The sequence below is a fragment of the Anastrepha obliqua genome, chromosome 2 (genome assembly GCF_027943255.1).
Source record: "Anastrepha obliqua isolate idAnaObli1 chromosome 2, idAnaObli1_1.0, whole genome shotgun sequence".
Taxonomy (NCBI): domain Eukaryota; kingdom Metazoa; phylum Arthropoda; class Insecta; order Diptera; family Tephritidae; genus Anastrepha; species Anastrepha obliqua.
Window position 1 is genome coordinate 37,153,174 of NC_072893.1, and position 17,149 is coordinate 37,170,322.

General features: G+C 34.2%; 1 protein-coding gene across 2 annotated transcripts in view; it reads right to left on the reverse strand.

Annotated features, from left to right (window-relative positions):
• Positions 1 to 17,149, reverse strand: part of LOC129238810 (myb-like protein P) — a 166,132-nt gene that overhangs the window by 65,060 nt on the left and 83,923 nt on the right. The window lies entirely within an intron of this gene.

Sequence of the window (17,149 nt, forward strand, 5' to 3'; positions counted from 1 at the left end):
GAATAGAATAGAATAGAATAGAATAGAATAGAATAGAATAGAATAGAATAGAATAGAATAGAATAGAATAGAATAGAATAGAATAGAATAGAATAGAATAGAATAGAATAGAATAGAATAGAATAGAATAGAATAGAATAGAATAGAATAGAATAGAATAGAATAGAATAGAATAGAATAGAATAGAATAGAATAGAATAGAATAGAATAGAATAGAATAGAATAGAATAGAATAGAATAGAATAGAATAGAATAGAATAGAATAGAATAGAATAGAATAGAATAGAATAGAATAGAATAGAATAGAATAGAATAGAATAGAATAGAATAGAATAGAATAGAATAGAATAGAATAGAATAGAATAGAATAGAATAGAATAGAATAGAATAGAATAGAATAGAATAGAATAGAATAGAATAGAATAGAATAGAATAGAATAGAATAGAATAGAATAGAATAGAATAGAATAGAATAGAATAGAATAGAATAGAATAGAATAGAATAGAATAGAATAGAATAGAATAGAATAGAATAGAATAGAATAGAATAGAATAGAATAGAATAGAATAGAATAGAATAGAATAGAATAGAATAGAATAGAATAGAATAGAATAGAATAGAATAGAATAGAATAGAATAGAATAGAATAGAATAGAATAGAATAGAATAGAATAGAATAGAATAGAATAGAATAGAATAGAATAGAATAGAATAGAATAGAATAGAATAGAATAGAATAGAATAGAATAGAATAGAATAGAATAGAATAGAATAGAATAGAATAGAATAGAATAGAATAGAATAGAATAGAATAGAATAGAATAAAATGGAATACAATAAAAACTCAGAAGGCAAAAATCAACATTGTCGACATCTGCCAAAGCCCAGGTAATTTGCGGCGTTTATGGAGAAGGTGTCATATGCGAATCTTCATCATGGAAATGGTTTGCAAAGTTCAAAACTTGCCCAGCTACACCGCATGAATGGGGCTATTCGACTGAAAATACCTGATCGACGTGGTCAAATCATACTCCTTCACGAAAATCGCCAGGCTCCATATTACACAAGTCGTCAAAGCCACACACCAAGAGCTCGAATGGGAGGTCAGCATCCGCCGTATTCTCTGAACCTTGCACCGACTAATTCCCATCTTTTCCCCTACCTGTTAAACCATTTGAAGGGCGTTACCTTCGATAACAATGAGGCCTTTAAAAACTAGCTCAACAACTTCTTTAACAGTAGACCAGGCTATTTTTGGCGGAACGGCATCAACAAATTGGTCTAGAGGTAGGAAAAGGGTGTAAACAGCAACGGTGATTATAAAATGGATTAACTTATTGCTATTATTATTGTGCTTTGTTAAAGTAAATTTCTTCAGTAACGCTACGAACTTATTCCTCAATCCAATATTTTCTTGCTGTTCGCACTTCAACTGCCAACACTTTCTTGCGGCAGCTTTTGAATTGGAAGTTTGCTAAAGCCGCTTAAGCTTATAATAAATAAAAGAAGATGTACAGTTTTTCTGAGTTTCAGCACATTATATTTCGGGCTTAGTCCCCAAAATTTGGGATTACATTACAAATATTTCGAAACCCCGTAACCAACAATTAACATCAATATTGCCACCCATAACATATGATTTATATAGTATAAAAACACAAAAAAGTAAATTTTATGAATGTGAAACAAAAGTGAGCTAAAAATTGCGATAAGCACCAGCGACAAGGTCAATAAACGAAAAAAGTGATTTATGCTTAATGAGTATTTTATAATTAAGGCGAATAGTGGCCAAACCATTAAAAACTAAAAAAAGAACTAAAAAAAAGAGATATAAAAAAAAGAAAATAGCAAGAAAAAGAAAATAACTGATTAACCCACTAAAAAACATATCAAACATCAGAAATAAAAAAAAATTAAACCAATAACCAAGCAATTAAAATTTATTAAATATACAATAAAAATTAATAATCAGCATTTAAAAAGAACGGAATTGCTTTGCAATAAATTTAGATAAGCTTAAAAGCGACCTCAGCATTTATGTTAAATTGCTTTATTAAACATTTGTATTTTGAATTCAATTTCGTTTGCTATTTTTTTGTCTATGTTGTTTGGTAACAAGTTTTTTAACTACATATTTTTCAATATTTTTATTGTTGTTTTTAATTTGATTTTTTTTTAATTTGGTTTTTATTTATTTCAATCAGTTTCCATTAAAATTAAACAGCAAACGATTAAAAGTCAGCATGAATGAATGGCAGTGAAGACAACGGAATGGCTTTGCGGTGGAGGTGGGAGGCAAGAGTAGTTGAAAACTGGTTTAACGATTGCCAATAAGGTGTGCGTGGATAGAAGTGCATAGATATTTTGGCAAAATGTTTGTGTGCCGCTAAAATCGGTAACCCACCAAACAAAAAGAATTTCTGAGGCTTACGCAAAACATAAATTTCACTGTATAGCGGTTCTGGCTGAACCTCGACTTCTCATTGGTTTCTAGCAATAGATTTATAAAAAAATTCAAGAATTGGGTGCTAACTAAAAATTCAAAATTATTAATAGACTAAAGTGCATGAAATGGTTTATGAACTGCGTTCAAGGAAACAAAATCAAAAGATCAACCGCAGAAATGACACATGCTTTTTTCCTATCCTACAGTGGGGTCTGTTGACATGCACACGAAGTTTCCAGCTACGGTTGTGAGCGGTAACAGCCTGCACGTCTTTCAGCAAGACTCTGTTCCGTCACCCAAAGCGATGGCTTCACAAAATTGCATAGCTGCACATTTCCATAACTACGTAACACCGGACTTATGGCCGCTCAACTTCCCAGACCATAATCCCTTGGATTATTGCGGATGAAGCGTAGTTGAGCATGAAGCCAATAAATGTCCTTATTGATGACGGCAATGTGACGCGCGGCTATATTCCAAGCTCTTATGAGGCAAGTAAGGCTGCGTTTGTTTGTTTGTTTTGAAAGGCTTAAAACTTTATTCAAATCAATAAATTTACAATTAATATGTGGAAAATTTGTCTCTTAGAATTGTTTTATGCGCGCCCATGCGCTTTCATCAACGTCTGAAATAGAAAGGAAATAAAATTTGCTTCTGTTTGACAGCTGTTGATTGGCGAATGAGAGAAATGGAGAGGGGAAAAGTGCGAAATGGGCTGCCAAAGCGACCTTTCGCAACAGTCCTCATAAGATCATTTCTTCTCTGAAGGCTGCAATTAATTAGCAAACATTTGATTCGGGCAAACAATCGTTTCCGGAACCTCCTCGGGTTATGTCAATTCATGGAAATTTTATTGAATGATTTTATCGATATTTTTTTTGATGGTCTATAATCTTTTTAGAAGACATTTTAAGTTTTAAGTTTAAGTTAGATCTGCTAAACAAGAAATAAAAAAAAATTGAAAAATAAATAAAAATGAACATTTTTTACATTTATGAGTTTTACTTCGTGAGTTTTATTTAAAAAAATAATAAATAATATAATTTACCCAATCAATCAAGAATCAATCCTACGAAATCCGGAACGCAACGTCAATAGATGGAAATATTCAAAAATGGTTTGAAATGGCTGTTCATGGCGTGTATCGAAAACTTGCTGAGCCAACATGTCGACCAAAAATTGACGCACCTATGGCTTACCAACAGGTCGATATTCATCGAAACGCAGGGTACCCTTTTCGCCATATAAGATGGTGTGATACCTATAAGAAATTACATTCAATATGTAATGCGAGATCCAAATGCCGCTGCGGACAGATGTCGAAGATGCAATAGTCGGAGTGAGACATTAGGCCACGTGCTAGCTGGATGCTCCACACTGGCAAACTCTACGCATCTGAAGCGACACAATAACATCGCGAAAATAATTAATCTAAAATTGACGCAGGTGTACAACTTCAATCAAAGTAAAATGCCGTACTTTTGATACATCCCAGAACTTGTTCAACATACTCAAATTACCTTTTGTATTATGGCCGAATAATTTTGACGAATGCAACGAGAGACCACAATAGGCCCGACATTTTCTTGATCGATAAATCTCAAACGACTGGTTATATATGTATTTGATATTGCTGTTCCTCTGAACAAAAACATGCAGAAAAAATATCAAAATATTCTGACTTAGTGATTGATGTCAAACGCCAATGGAAGTTAAGGAAGGTGTGCATCCTGCCAATTGTCATCTCAGTGCATGGATTAGTGCATAAAACACTTCAGCTCCCGGAACCTCTGATTTTTGATATGCAGAAAGCAGCTCTACTTAATTCTAGCCATATAATTCGAAACTTTTTGCAGTGAATGCTTTATTCTTTATCAGTTATTTAATATTTTTAAGTGTAATATTAGTTATAACTTACGTTACCTGTTATATATTATTGTCTTGCAGCTAAGCTGCCGCCATTTAATGTTAATTACTCCTCATTGGGATGCAATAAATAAAACTACCAAGCAATGAGTTAAAGTACTAGGTGTCATATTTAACAAAAGATACATGTGGCACTGTGGCACAGCACTGATAACACAACTTAATGTCATAAAGTGCCTGGTCACTCCAAAGTTTAACTGTGATACCCAAACTTTACTCACATTGGTTAAAACGTTACTCATTCCGAAAATAAATTATGGCATTTTTTTGTACGGATTTGCCTCAAGCTCACAGTTGAAAAAAATCTAAACAATACTCAATTCAGCTATAAGAACTGCCCTGGGGGCACTACGCTCCACTCCAATCGCTAACATACTCTTTGAAGCCAATATAAGGTCGGTAGAAAATAACAGAGACTTGACCACGGTAAGGTTATTTAAAACAATTTTTGCACCAAAACACAACCCTCTCCATAACATCGCCCAAAACTACAAGAAAAGAAAATACATACCTAAACAAGAGCTAGCCATAGGTAATATATTAAACCTCAGTGCAGATTCAATCTACCTACAAAACATCCACAACTCGGCTTCCTGGATACTACACCCTAAAGCATTTACTTATCTTACCTTAATACTACCCTAAGTAACTTAAACAAAAACAATACGAACACGAAACTAATCCAGTATCAAACAAAGTTTTGCGAAATTAAAGAGAAATACCACAAATATTCCTGCATCTACACGGATGGATCTAAGATAGACAACAATACTAATATATAAACAGCATAACCTCACAAAACAAAGTTATACAAATGTCGAACCTACCAAGCTATAGTTCAACATACTCTGCAGAAATTATAGTCATATGTGAAGCTATAAACACAATAAGGGGCAAAACCAAAAACTTCGTAATATGTTCTGATTCCCTCTCGACCATCAACTCAATAGCAAACATATGTGTACAACTACGATCACTATCCAACCACCATTAGAAACATTATGATAGCGAAATACCCTAAAATCAAACTAATTTGGGTGCCGGGACACGCCAACATAACCGGAAATGAATTCGTTGACTAAACCGCCAAACAAGCACATCAAACACCAACACTAATGACAGATAACTTCAACTTAACCGACATTAAAAAACATATAAAAAAACATTTCGATAATAAACAGCACCATACATGGAACTCAACTAATGGCTGGTACCAACAGGTAAACCATACAAAAATCCACATAACGGACTTTATAAAAATACTAAAAATAGGGTGACCCGACTAGACGTCATAAAGTTCGGGCGTCTTCGGCTAGGGCATATCAAGACTACACATGGACATTTCAGATGTAAGATGTACCATACTCCATATCCTCCTCCATTGCCCTCTATACACCGCCCACAGAAGACAAATCTTCAGCAACTCAAATCCAATGACGCATCTATTTTCCCCAACCTCCGATTCAATATCTTTAATAACCTAATTTCTTAAAATATCCAACCTATACCATAGAATTTAAGACACAATACAAAAGTACTCCATATACACAGTTTAAGGGTAAGGCCTCGACGCTATCGCTTTATGTTACAATTAGCTTATAAGATTTACTCTTTAAGTCAATTTTTAAAATAAATAAAAAATAAAAATTTTTTTTCTGAGAGAAATGAGTTTTATTATCAACCAATAAATAATTTTTTTTTTTTTTTCCTGAGAGAAATGAGTTTTATTATCAACCGAAAAATATTTTTTTTTTTCCTGTGCGAAATGAGTTTTATTATCGATAAAAAAATAAAATCCAAGAAAGACCTATTATTTCAGAATGAAAAAAAAACTCAAAGTTGTTTATTTCTGGGAGAAAATTTAACGCTCAAGAAATGAGTTTTTTAGATAAAGAAATATAAGTAAAAAAATTATTGTTATTTCAGAGCGAAAAAATAGCACTCGAAAATTTGTTTCATTTTTTATAAAAAAAAGTTATATATGATTGTATTTTCGGAGCGACTAATAAAAAATTTAAATTATAGGAATTGCCCAAAAAATTTTAAATTCTAAAAACTTCATAAGAAGTGTCAACAAATACACACATTTTTATAAATATTTGAAGCTGCTCTACAATATTTGCAAGCTTTTAATTTTTTTCCCACTGTAAATTTAAAAATAATTATTTTCGATGCCTGGTTTAGTGGGTTGCTGCGAATATAAGTATGCAAGTATTTACATCCACAAATGTGCATACATACACACCTATGGTATATACCATACTAAAATACACTTGGCAGCAGTTCTGAGCACAAAAACTTGTTGCTGATGCTGCAATTTTGACTGGATTGAAGCCATCAATAATCAACTATCGAGCTGTCAACATACATATATACAATTAATTTAATTTGCTGATTACCAAATATCGAGTCTATAATTTACCAATCAAAATCAATGCATTGAAGGCGGCGGCAACAAAACAACAAAAGTGCATGCTGATTAATTAAAACACAAAACATAATAACTATAAATTAAAATAAACGAAAGCAAAACAAAGAGTGAAATGAAAAAAATAAAACAAATCCTCAGAGTGGACAAACAATAGATAAAATGAATAAAAAGGCGTACCTCAGTTTATCCATCATAAGCAAGCTTCGTGTTAAAAAGACTTGTGATCAGGGTTTGCATTGATTACTTTGCACACAAAAATCCGCATACAAAATGCGTCTAAATAATAAAACAAAAATAAACAGTGCCCAAATAGCAGCTACGGTAGTAGTAGCAGAACAGCAGAAGCAAAAAAAGTAGCGGTAGTTGGAGTACACAGGAATAATTTAGCAAGCAGCGCTGCGGCCGATTCCAAATTTTCTGCTACTACTTCAACTACAGAGAGTACTGAAAAATTTGTTTGACTAGTACTCTGAGCTACTAGCAGTAGCGAAACGTAGCTTGGAGCGAAGTAAAACAATTAATCGCACGTTTTGCGCTACCTGCTCCACTACTCATCTATTCAAGTTCACAGTAGTAGCGAGAGGAAAAATGAAAACTAGGAAGTAGCTGAGCAATTTTAATATTTGCTTGTGATACTCGCACAGTGATAAATACGCCCGTCGAAAAACACCTCACAATTGTTCTTATTACAAATTTTACTTTTGTATTTTATTCAATAGGTTACCGATTATTTTATTAATAGATTAACGAGACCCTATGCTCACGAGTGGAGTCAACGAGAAAAAAAAAATTATTCAACTAATCTCTAATAAAAATTTAGTTCATTCTGTCCACCAAATTCTATTCTCTAGTACGAAATTCAGAAAATTTCTTTAAAATTTCATGAAAATATAAAACTTTTTATTCAGAATTTTCATAAAAATTTTGAGTACGCAGTTTCTTGGCCAATTAACTTTTTAAAGGGATGGTTTGAAGTGCTTTGAAAATCGCGTTGATTTCTAAAAATTTTTTTCATTGCTGGTATTTTCTTACACATAAAAAACATTTTTTATATAGAGGAAAAGGTTAATACCATAGCAAAAAAAAAAAGTCAAAATAAATGCGAAGTTTGAGACAGCCGAAAATTTCACTTCGTTACACTAAAATTGCAACTCAAAAGTTTTCTAAAGATGCTGAGTAAAAAATTGAAAATTTGGATGAAAATTTAATGAACTTTTTTGAATTTCGTACAAATTTAGAAACTCTGAATTGAAAATTTATTAAAATTAAATGACGACGGCCAAGCGGCAATGAAAGCCCTGGGCTTTATGATGGTGTACTCGAAACTGTCTGGGGAATGCCTGACTTCACTTTTGCTCGCATCTGAATTCTTTGAGAAAAGGATCTTCTGGGTACCTGGTCATAGCGACATTGCCGGTTACCGCGAGGCGGATGAGCTCACTAGACAGAGGCCTGCGACGAAGTTTCCTGCGAAATGAGAGGATTGGGATCCCGTTGACTACCTGCGGTCCGCTCCTGGAAAAATGGGCTTAATGTGAAGCCAGTGAGCACTGGGTTAGTGCTCAGACGTGCAAAGTTGCGACGTCCTTCTGGTCACGAGTAGAACGGGTACGCTAGAGGGAACTTCTGGGGCTAACAAAGCCGCAGCTCTCAAATGTACTAGATGCTCTTACCGGGCATTATCCGTTAGGTGCTGATGCGGGAAGACTTGGGATTGTCTCATGTATTTTTTTACAGTAGCTGTTTGGAGGATGAGATGGAATCAACTCAACACCTTCTCCTCAGCTGCCCTACTCTCGTCGAGCTAAGATTCAGATATCTCGGCTTATTTCACAATTGACCAATTTGATTCTTTGTCGAAGTACGCCCTGGTTTGGGCATCCATTTATCCTAACCAAACCTAAATGTCAAAATTTATAACCCCAAGAAGTTTTTCTGACGGTTGTATGTTGATGTATGTAGTTTAATCTAATATACAACAAATTAAGGACAAAACAAAGAAAAAAAGAAAAAATTATAATAATAAAAGCAGTTCCTCGAATGACAGTATCATAAAGTATACGCACCGCAAAGTTTGTATAAATTCGCCAAAAACAAGTGAAAAATTAGCAAGTTAATACTTGCTAGCTGTCAACCGCCCACTGCAATAGAGAATAACAACAACAGTTAATCTCGGTCACTATACAACCACATTTCTGCAGCTGCTTGTTAAATTTGCAAATCTGTATTCGTTTAGTTTTATTTTTAATTTTTTATTTATTTTTTCAGTTTTTGCTTTGGCGGCACTTTTATTATGGCATTATTTTTTATTTGTTTTAGTATTGTAGTTTAAAGCGCGTCTTCGCTGCAAATCTTTCACAATTCTACACACTCGAGCACACACCTGCCTTCGGCTATCGCACGTCATTCTGACTAGACGCAAATCAAGTTTGAGTGACTTGCTTGCTTGCGATGCACATAAAAGCGTGGGAAAATCGTTTTTATAGAAGCACATACATACATGCAACCATACATATGCATATATGTATAATCAATTAAGGAATATGCAAAATAAGCTTGAATAGCTAAGTTAAAATGATCGCATGGACAACTAAATAAAGAAGCAGGAGTTTCCATTGAGTGTAATGAATATTAATGGTATTGTGATGGGAGTGGTTGGTCAGACACACACACACACATGCATGCATATATATTTTAAGATCAAAATGTATTTATTTATATTATCGAAAGTTGTTATGTTGACTGAAGAAATCTTAGCCCGAAATGATTTTGCAAAAAATTGGCTTTATTTTTCGTTGACTGCAACTGAGAAATGACTGTCCGATATGAAAATATTTAGGTAAAGCTAGTGCAAGTCATATCGATGTGAATTGCGATATTTTGTAATAAAAGAGTTGCTAACAAAGTTTCTCTTCTACACTCAGCTTCACGTCTGAGTATACGAGGGTCGGCACTGCTGGCGCGTATCGAGGTTATTTTTTTTTATGGTAGTAGCATCTCTTGGAAGAACACACACCAAATTTTAGCCTGCGCAGTATATTTCATTGTGTTTGGCTTTTGTTTGAATCGAGAAAGTTGAGGGCTTTTCCTTTTCCATTACGACAACGTACCAGCTCACGCCCCAGCGGTTGTGGTCGCAAAATTAACGAAAGTAAGGTTCCAAGTCGTTTCACATCCTTTTTATGCTCCAAGCTTGGCCACCTCTTGGACTGCTACCTGAAGAAATGGTTGGCGGTAAAAAGATGTTATCCAAACGAGAAGGTGATTGTAGAAACGAATGGTTATTTTTCAGACTTGGACAAGTTTTATTATTCGAAAGGGATCAACAAACATTGGGCGAAGTGTATAAGCCTACTGAAGACGCTGTCGAAAAAGTTTATTCCAAACAATGAAGCAGTTTTCTGTTTTTTTTTTTGCACGTACTTTCCAAACGGCCCTCCTATATATACAAGGGGGCGCAAAATTAATCATCCAATTTGGTTTTTGATTAAATTTTATTAAATAAAAATAAATGAGGATGCGTTGCCTGGCTTGTCTGTTTGCATGCTGCAGTTGTCTAAATCGTCCGATGGGATGATTAATTTTGTGCCATCTTGCAAATAGCGAAAATCAGGCCAAAATAATTATCAAGCGAAGCGCTGGCTCAGGTACTCCTATGCAAATCGATCGAAGCGTCGGCTGTATACATTAGTAAGCAGATCGACGGTTTTTTCCGCTGGTTTACTGTACGTTTTTGAATACCATATTACACGAAAAGTTATGGGAGTCGCACCCAGTCTCAGGTTTTAAATGGAAAAATAAAAAAAATTGAGGGGGGTGTTTTTTTTAAAATGGCAAGAAAATATTTCCAACAAATTATTAATAATAAAATTGAAATTAAAAAAAAACGTCTTATTTTTAAAAACGTATTTTATCCTAAAAAGTTAAAAACAGTTATACAAATGTCAAAAAGTACCGAAGATATTTCACGTTAAATGAAGTTATGGGAATCGCACTCAGTCTTAACTTCTAATGACAAAAAAAAATCTGCTGGGGAGAGTTTTTCAAAACCGACAAAAAAAATTTTTTTGAACAAATTAAAAAAAAACTTGTTTAATTTTTGTTTAAAATTTTTGTTTCAAAAACAATTTTTTTTTTAAAGTGTATTTTCCACTAAAACACTACAAAAATTTATAAACATGTCAAAAGGTTCCCAAGATATTTCACTTGAAAAACTCTATACAAAAATTTTGAACTTAAATATTACACGAAAATTTATGGAAATCGCACTCAATCTTAGCTTTTAATGACAAATAAAAAAACACAAATCTGCTGGGGAGGGTTTTTCAAAAACCACAAAATTTTTTTTTTTTCAAAAAATAAAAAAAAAGAAATTTAAATTTTTGTTTCAAAAAATTTTTTTTTTTTTCAAAGTGTTTTTTCTACTAAAACACTACAAAAAGTTATAAAAATGTCAAAAGGTTCCCAAGATATTTCACGTAAAAAACTCTATACAAAAATTTTCAACTTAAATATTACACGAAAAGTTATGGCAATCGCACTCAACCTTAGGTTTGAATGACAAAAACAAACAAAAATCTGTTGGGGAGGGTTTTTCAAAAACGACAAAAATTTTTTTTCAAAAAATTTCAAATTGTAAAAAAAATTTTAATAAAAAATTTATAAAAAAATTAAAATTTTTTTTTTTTAAATGTATTTCATCCTAAAAAATTAAAAAAAGTTAAAAAAATGTCAAAAATTAGAGAAGTTATTTCGCGTTAGATAACTCTATAGAAAATTTTTCAACTTAAATATTGTCTGAAAATTTATGGGAATCGTACCCAGTGTCAGCCGGTGTTTTTCAAAAATGATAAAAAAAAATGTATACAAATTTTTAATAAAAAATTTAAAATTTTTTCCGAAAATTGTTTTTTTTTTAAAGTGTATGTTATGCTAAAAACTAAAAAAAATTATAAAAATGTCAAAAAGTGCCGAAATTATTTCCCGTTGCAAAACTCTATACAAAAATTTTCAGAATTGAATAAATTTGAAAATTATGCATTTTTTTCAAGATTGTTTTATTTAGTTTATTTTTGATTACACTCAAGCCTGCAAATAAGCAAATTTTCTGAAAAATTTACCACAATGACGAAAATACTTGGATTTGTCATCGCTTATATTTTTCTGTATTTTAGCATAGAACTAGTCTGACCTTAACTCCCAAATGTCGAACAGACGAGTGCAAATCTTCACTTATAAAAATCTAGACAAATTAGTTATAATACCATGAGTTATGTAATTAATTTCGAAGAATAAGCATTATTTTAAAATCCGCTTAGAAATCCCAAAGAAGAAACAAAAAAAAAAAAATATTTGGAAGCCAATGGGCACGAATAATGGAGGAAATAGCAAACAAATAGCAACAAAAAAAGTATTCAGTTTAAAAGCAGCAATCTTACTGACAGCAACAAATGTGGCGGAAAAAATACAAAGAAAAAAAATCCCACAAATACATACGCAAATAACAAGAATTAGTGCGCATTAGATGAGTTGTGCGAAAAATACTTAAGTTTTTAAGTTTCCTATTATTTTTTCACATTTCTATATGCGAATGTATTTAGACCGCTTTGTCAACGTTGCCGAATGCAATAACAAATAAAAATACAATAAACAACAGGGTCGTAAATTTATTTAGTTGCTTGTAAGTATACAAATTTATTTTCCTGGCAATTTACTTTTGCAACACAATGTGCGTCATTCCTCTTCAGTCAAAAAGGTGCGTTTTCACAATTGCAACATCTGTGGCTGCACATGAGCTCCACATACACGATATGTGTACGCTTCTCAGAACACATGTTCGACTCTCTAAATGCTTGCAACAGCAATGAGCAAATAAAAAATGCACACAAATGGCAATTACCGCTAACAACATTGCGACTGCGCAGCTAGAGAATAACAATCGTCCAGCCGCACTAGCCGGCAGTTAAATATTGAAAAATTCACGTACATAACTACATCTCTTATACTATTTACAACAAAATTAAATGACCCAACAAATTCATTTCTTTTTTTTTTGTTTTGTTTTGCGAAAAAATATCGTTTTCTATTTCATTTTGAAGTGGTAAAACCGATTGACGCACCTCGAATGCATGAACGTACGAGGTGTGGCTACTAAATAAAATGTTTATACCTAACTGCTTATTGTCACCTGAAATATGAGTACTAGGTGCGCAAATAGGTTACCGGGTTTCTTTTTTATTAAAAAGAGCGAAAGATACTTCCAAAGGAATAAACAAACGTTTTTTTTTTTCAAAGTATCGTTTCTCCCTATCGACAGAAACGCTTCGAAGCACCTTCCGAGGCAAACCATTTTCCTAATTCTTGCAATTTGGTCAGCCAGACCGCTTTTGAATCGCTTAACCCTTTTGAATCATTTGACAGAATAAACCGCGAACAAAAACTCTCTTATCACCAGGAACCTAATAATCCGTAATAAATTATTTTTTTGTTAAAGTTTGAGAAAAATAAATAATTTGGTAATCCTGTAAAATTCTTTTTCATTAGAACAAACCGTAAACATCCTGCATACTGAAGGTATTTTAAGTGCATCTCTCCTAGTTTTCGATGGCCCAATGCACAGTAGACCTTATAAAGTAATCAAGGTGCTTCAGCTGTATTTTTTCCCCCAAAAAGTAATAGTTAAGCTGAACTTACAGAAAATGCCGTTTATTTGACACAAAACTGGGAATGATGGGAGTTTAAAGAAAATCGGTTTTGAGAAATACACTCCCTATAAAGGAAACACACTCCAAACAACTATACGCCAAATCCGGACCCTTAAACCGTCACCTAATATATTCACTAAGATGGTTCAACCACTAACTTTTTTTCTTGATACCTAAGCGCCGACTACGACCCCTGCTCTCTCTTGCAAGTTCTTGTCCTGTGCCATTATCGGGATGCTGCCTGGTGGTTTTCTAAGCATATGCCCTATCCATCGCCACTTTCTGCTTTTGATTTGCCATTGGATGGGTTCCCCATTCGTTGACTTTCACAGCGCGTCGTTGCTAATTGAGTTCGGTTAGAATATGCTATGAATATGATGCGGAAGCATTTGTTGACGAAAGATTGTAGCCCCTGTGTGATGGTGTTAGAGATCCGTCATGTTTCACTTCACAAATGAGCTGAATATTACCAGTCTAGAGCGCTTGGAGATTTGCGAACTCGCCCATACTGTACGCATTTGCCCGAATGCCGCCCTTCCTTTGTTTAGCCTGCAGTTAACAACTTCATCCGCCGTCTGCTGTGATAAAGCAGCCGAGGTAGCAGAAACTTTCGACAAATTGCACTGGGAAAGTTATTACAATGAAGACATTTTGTTTTTACTTTGAACATTTCTTTTTTTTAATTTTGGAGAGTTCCAGGGTAACCATAAGAAGTACTATAGTTAATTTTTTTATAGAACACACAATTTTTTTGAGTGAAATTAGGATTACAGCTTCTCTGCAATGCAGAGTTCATCTTAGCAAGCGATTGTTCAAAACCTGAGATGATTTAGTTGGCTAAAAGAAGACAAAGAACCGGCATATTGTCCTGGTCGAAGGGCCATGACATGCTCTTCCGAATGAGTACTGCTTCATGTTAAACACTTGGAGTAGCCGCTGGAGTTTGAGGCAAACTTAACCGGGCCTACCAACCGAATGAGATTTTATTCTATTCCCATATCAATTGGTCTGGGAATGTTTTAAAATTCTCGAAACTCTAGCTTCAAGAAACTTCGTTACTCTGATGCGGGTTCCGGGTTATGAGGGGCACGAGTGAAATGAAATTCTGAGCACTTTAGCAAAAAAGGGTTCAAAAACTCCCTTCGTTGGTCCTGAACCTTTTTGCGGAGTAAATAGCAGCTTCAAAATTGCCTCTCTACGTGAGCAGGAACGACGAGGTCTACTCAAGTACTGTAGAGCACAAATCGGCATGACACACAGAAACATTGATCTATAACGTAGAGGCAATCCCGAACCTCAGCAGAAAGGACGTAAAACTTTACACTGAACTACTAACAGGAAATTGTAAACTTAGAAAAAATTGGTGTGGTAGAAAATGATTCTTGTACACTCTGTTGTTGAGAGACACCCAATAGAGTTACTTAGGAAAAGGATCATAATATAAATATAAATAAAAACTATAGTAAAATAGCACAAGCAGAAAAATAATAATATTTTGTTCATCTGTATTATAACTGGCTCAACTACATGCAAGCCGTACTAAAGTCGAATCTCTTCAAAAATAAATGTAAAGCCCCACTAATCATTTTCATGACACCCATCTATACACAATACGTGTGTGCACGCATGCACATACATAGTCATTTCATTTTATTACTTTAATGTTGCAATCTGTGGCTTGCAGCAAATTTCCCACGGCGTTCAAGCAGTAAAACTAAAAATATCCACAAAACATGAATCCCAAAAATTAGCAACAATCAAAAGTAAACGAGCGGAGTTTATTTTTAAACTCACTTCGCCTAAGCAGCTGTCAAAGTGTTTAAGTACTTAAAGTTTGCACGTAAGTAATTTCGTTGGTCGATTTGTAAACTTGCGTACATGACTTCGAATTACTGATGATGACGTTTAACATGGAAAAGCATAAACTTGCTTCAAGCCGTGCAACATATAAAATTATACACATTTAATGCATACACACAAACACACCTCCTAGGGTGGGTTTATTTATATGAATATTTAAAAATTTTAAGAATTATTATTATTTGATTAAAATATAAAATTCATTTTAGTAAAATTTTTTGCCAGTAGGGGGCATTCATAAAATATATTTTTTCTCTAATAAGATTAGTCTAATCTAAGAAAAATAACTGCTATCTGGTTATTCATGCACAATTTTTGGAAAAGGTTAAATCATATCAGCTTGGGGAATCGAGGTTTATAGTATGTACAAGCGAAATGTTGGTCTCTTAAATTATTGTCTATAGAAGTCTAATAAAAGGTTTCACAACTATTTTAGAGCCATTGGCGTTTTATTCTATAAATAGATACAAAATGTAAACTCGCGTCCGCATAGGAATTAAAAACCAACCACAGCAAACTCAACACTTAAGTTAGGGATATATATTTATTCCGCGCCTAGAAGTTATGGTCTGGACTACGTGGCGAATGCGGTATAAACCACCTTCGTCTTCTTCTTCTTGACTGGCGCGATAACCGATTGCGTGATTTTCTGTCTCGTGCTAACCAGCGACAGCTTGACAAGTGAAGTTAAGTCCTTCATCATTTGATCTTTCCAACGCAGCGGAGGCTTTCCTCTTCCTCTGCTACCACCAAATGGCATCGCGTTGAATACTTTCAGAGCTGGAGCGTTTGTTTCCATTCAGGCGACATGACGAGTCCAACGAAGTCGCTGGATCTTTATTTGCTATGCTAAAGCTATGTCTTCGTAAAGCTCATACAGCTCAGTGCTCCATCCCCTACGCTACTCGCCGTCACCAACGTGCAAAGGTCCAAAAAACTTCCGCAGAATTTTTCTTTCGAACGCTCCAAAGAACGTCCAATAGGATGTTATCAGCATCTAAGCTTCTGCGCCATACAATAGGACGGGCATGGTGAGATCATTATAAAGAGCGAGTTTTGTTCGTCGAAAGAAGACTTTACTACTCAATTGCCTACTTAGTTCAAAGTACACTTGTTGGCAATAGATATTCAAAAAACTTTGTATTCATCTATTCCAGCCATTTCTGGTCGAGTTAGCCTGCTTCAATTTGGCTAGAATTGCTTCCAGTAGAGATCCAAGGAGAGTGTTTGGTCCGATGGGAGCATCCCAAAGCGGATGATTCCCTTCCAATCCTACCAAGCACACAGAAAAACCTTCTTAGTCGTTAATACGAGTTTGCCAACCGTTTGAGCCAGATCACTGCCATTTGACTCTGATCTCTTGCAGCTATTGTTCTTGTATGTGATCCAATTTTCTGTATCAGTTGCCTCTGCTTTGGAAATGGGTCGATTTTTAGCGTTTGAGCGAAGAATCGCAAGTGTCAACTCGGTCCAAAGAGGTGCGATTGCGTAAATTCGTCTGGCACTGCATAAAGCTGCCTCTTAAGACCAGCCTTAAGCTAATGGTTTCAAAAGATTTTCGACTAATCTTTACCTATCTATACATAAGAAAATTATTAGGTCAATTGATTTTTTTTATTTTTTGTATTTATTATTTTATTAATTAAGTCCTCAAGTCAATAGATGCCGCCAGCAGTGTATGCTATTCGATTCTAGCATAACTTAAACACCATAAACCAAGCTTAGACCTATGGTAAACAAACTGCTTCGACACATTAGTGATTTTGGTTTGGTATCAGATA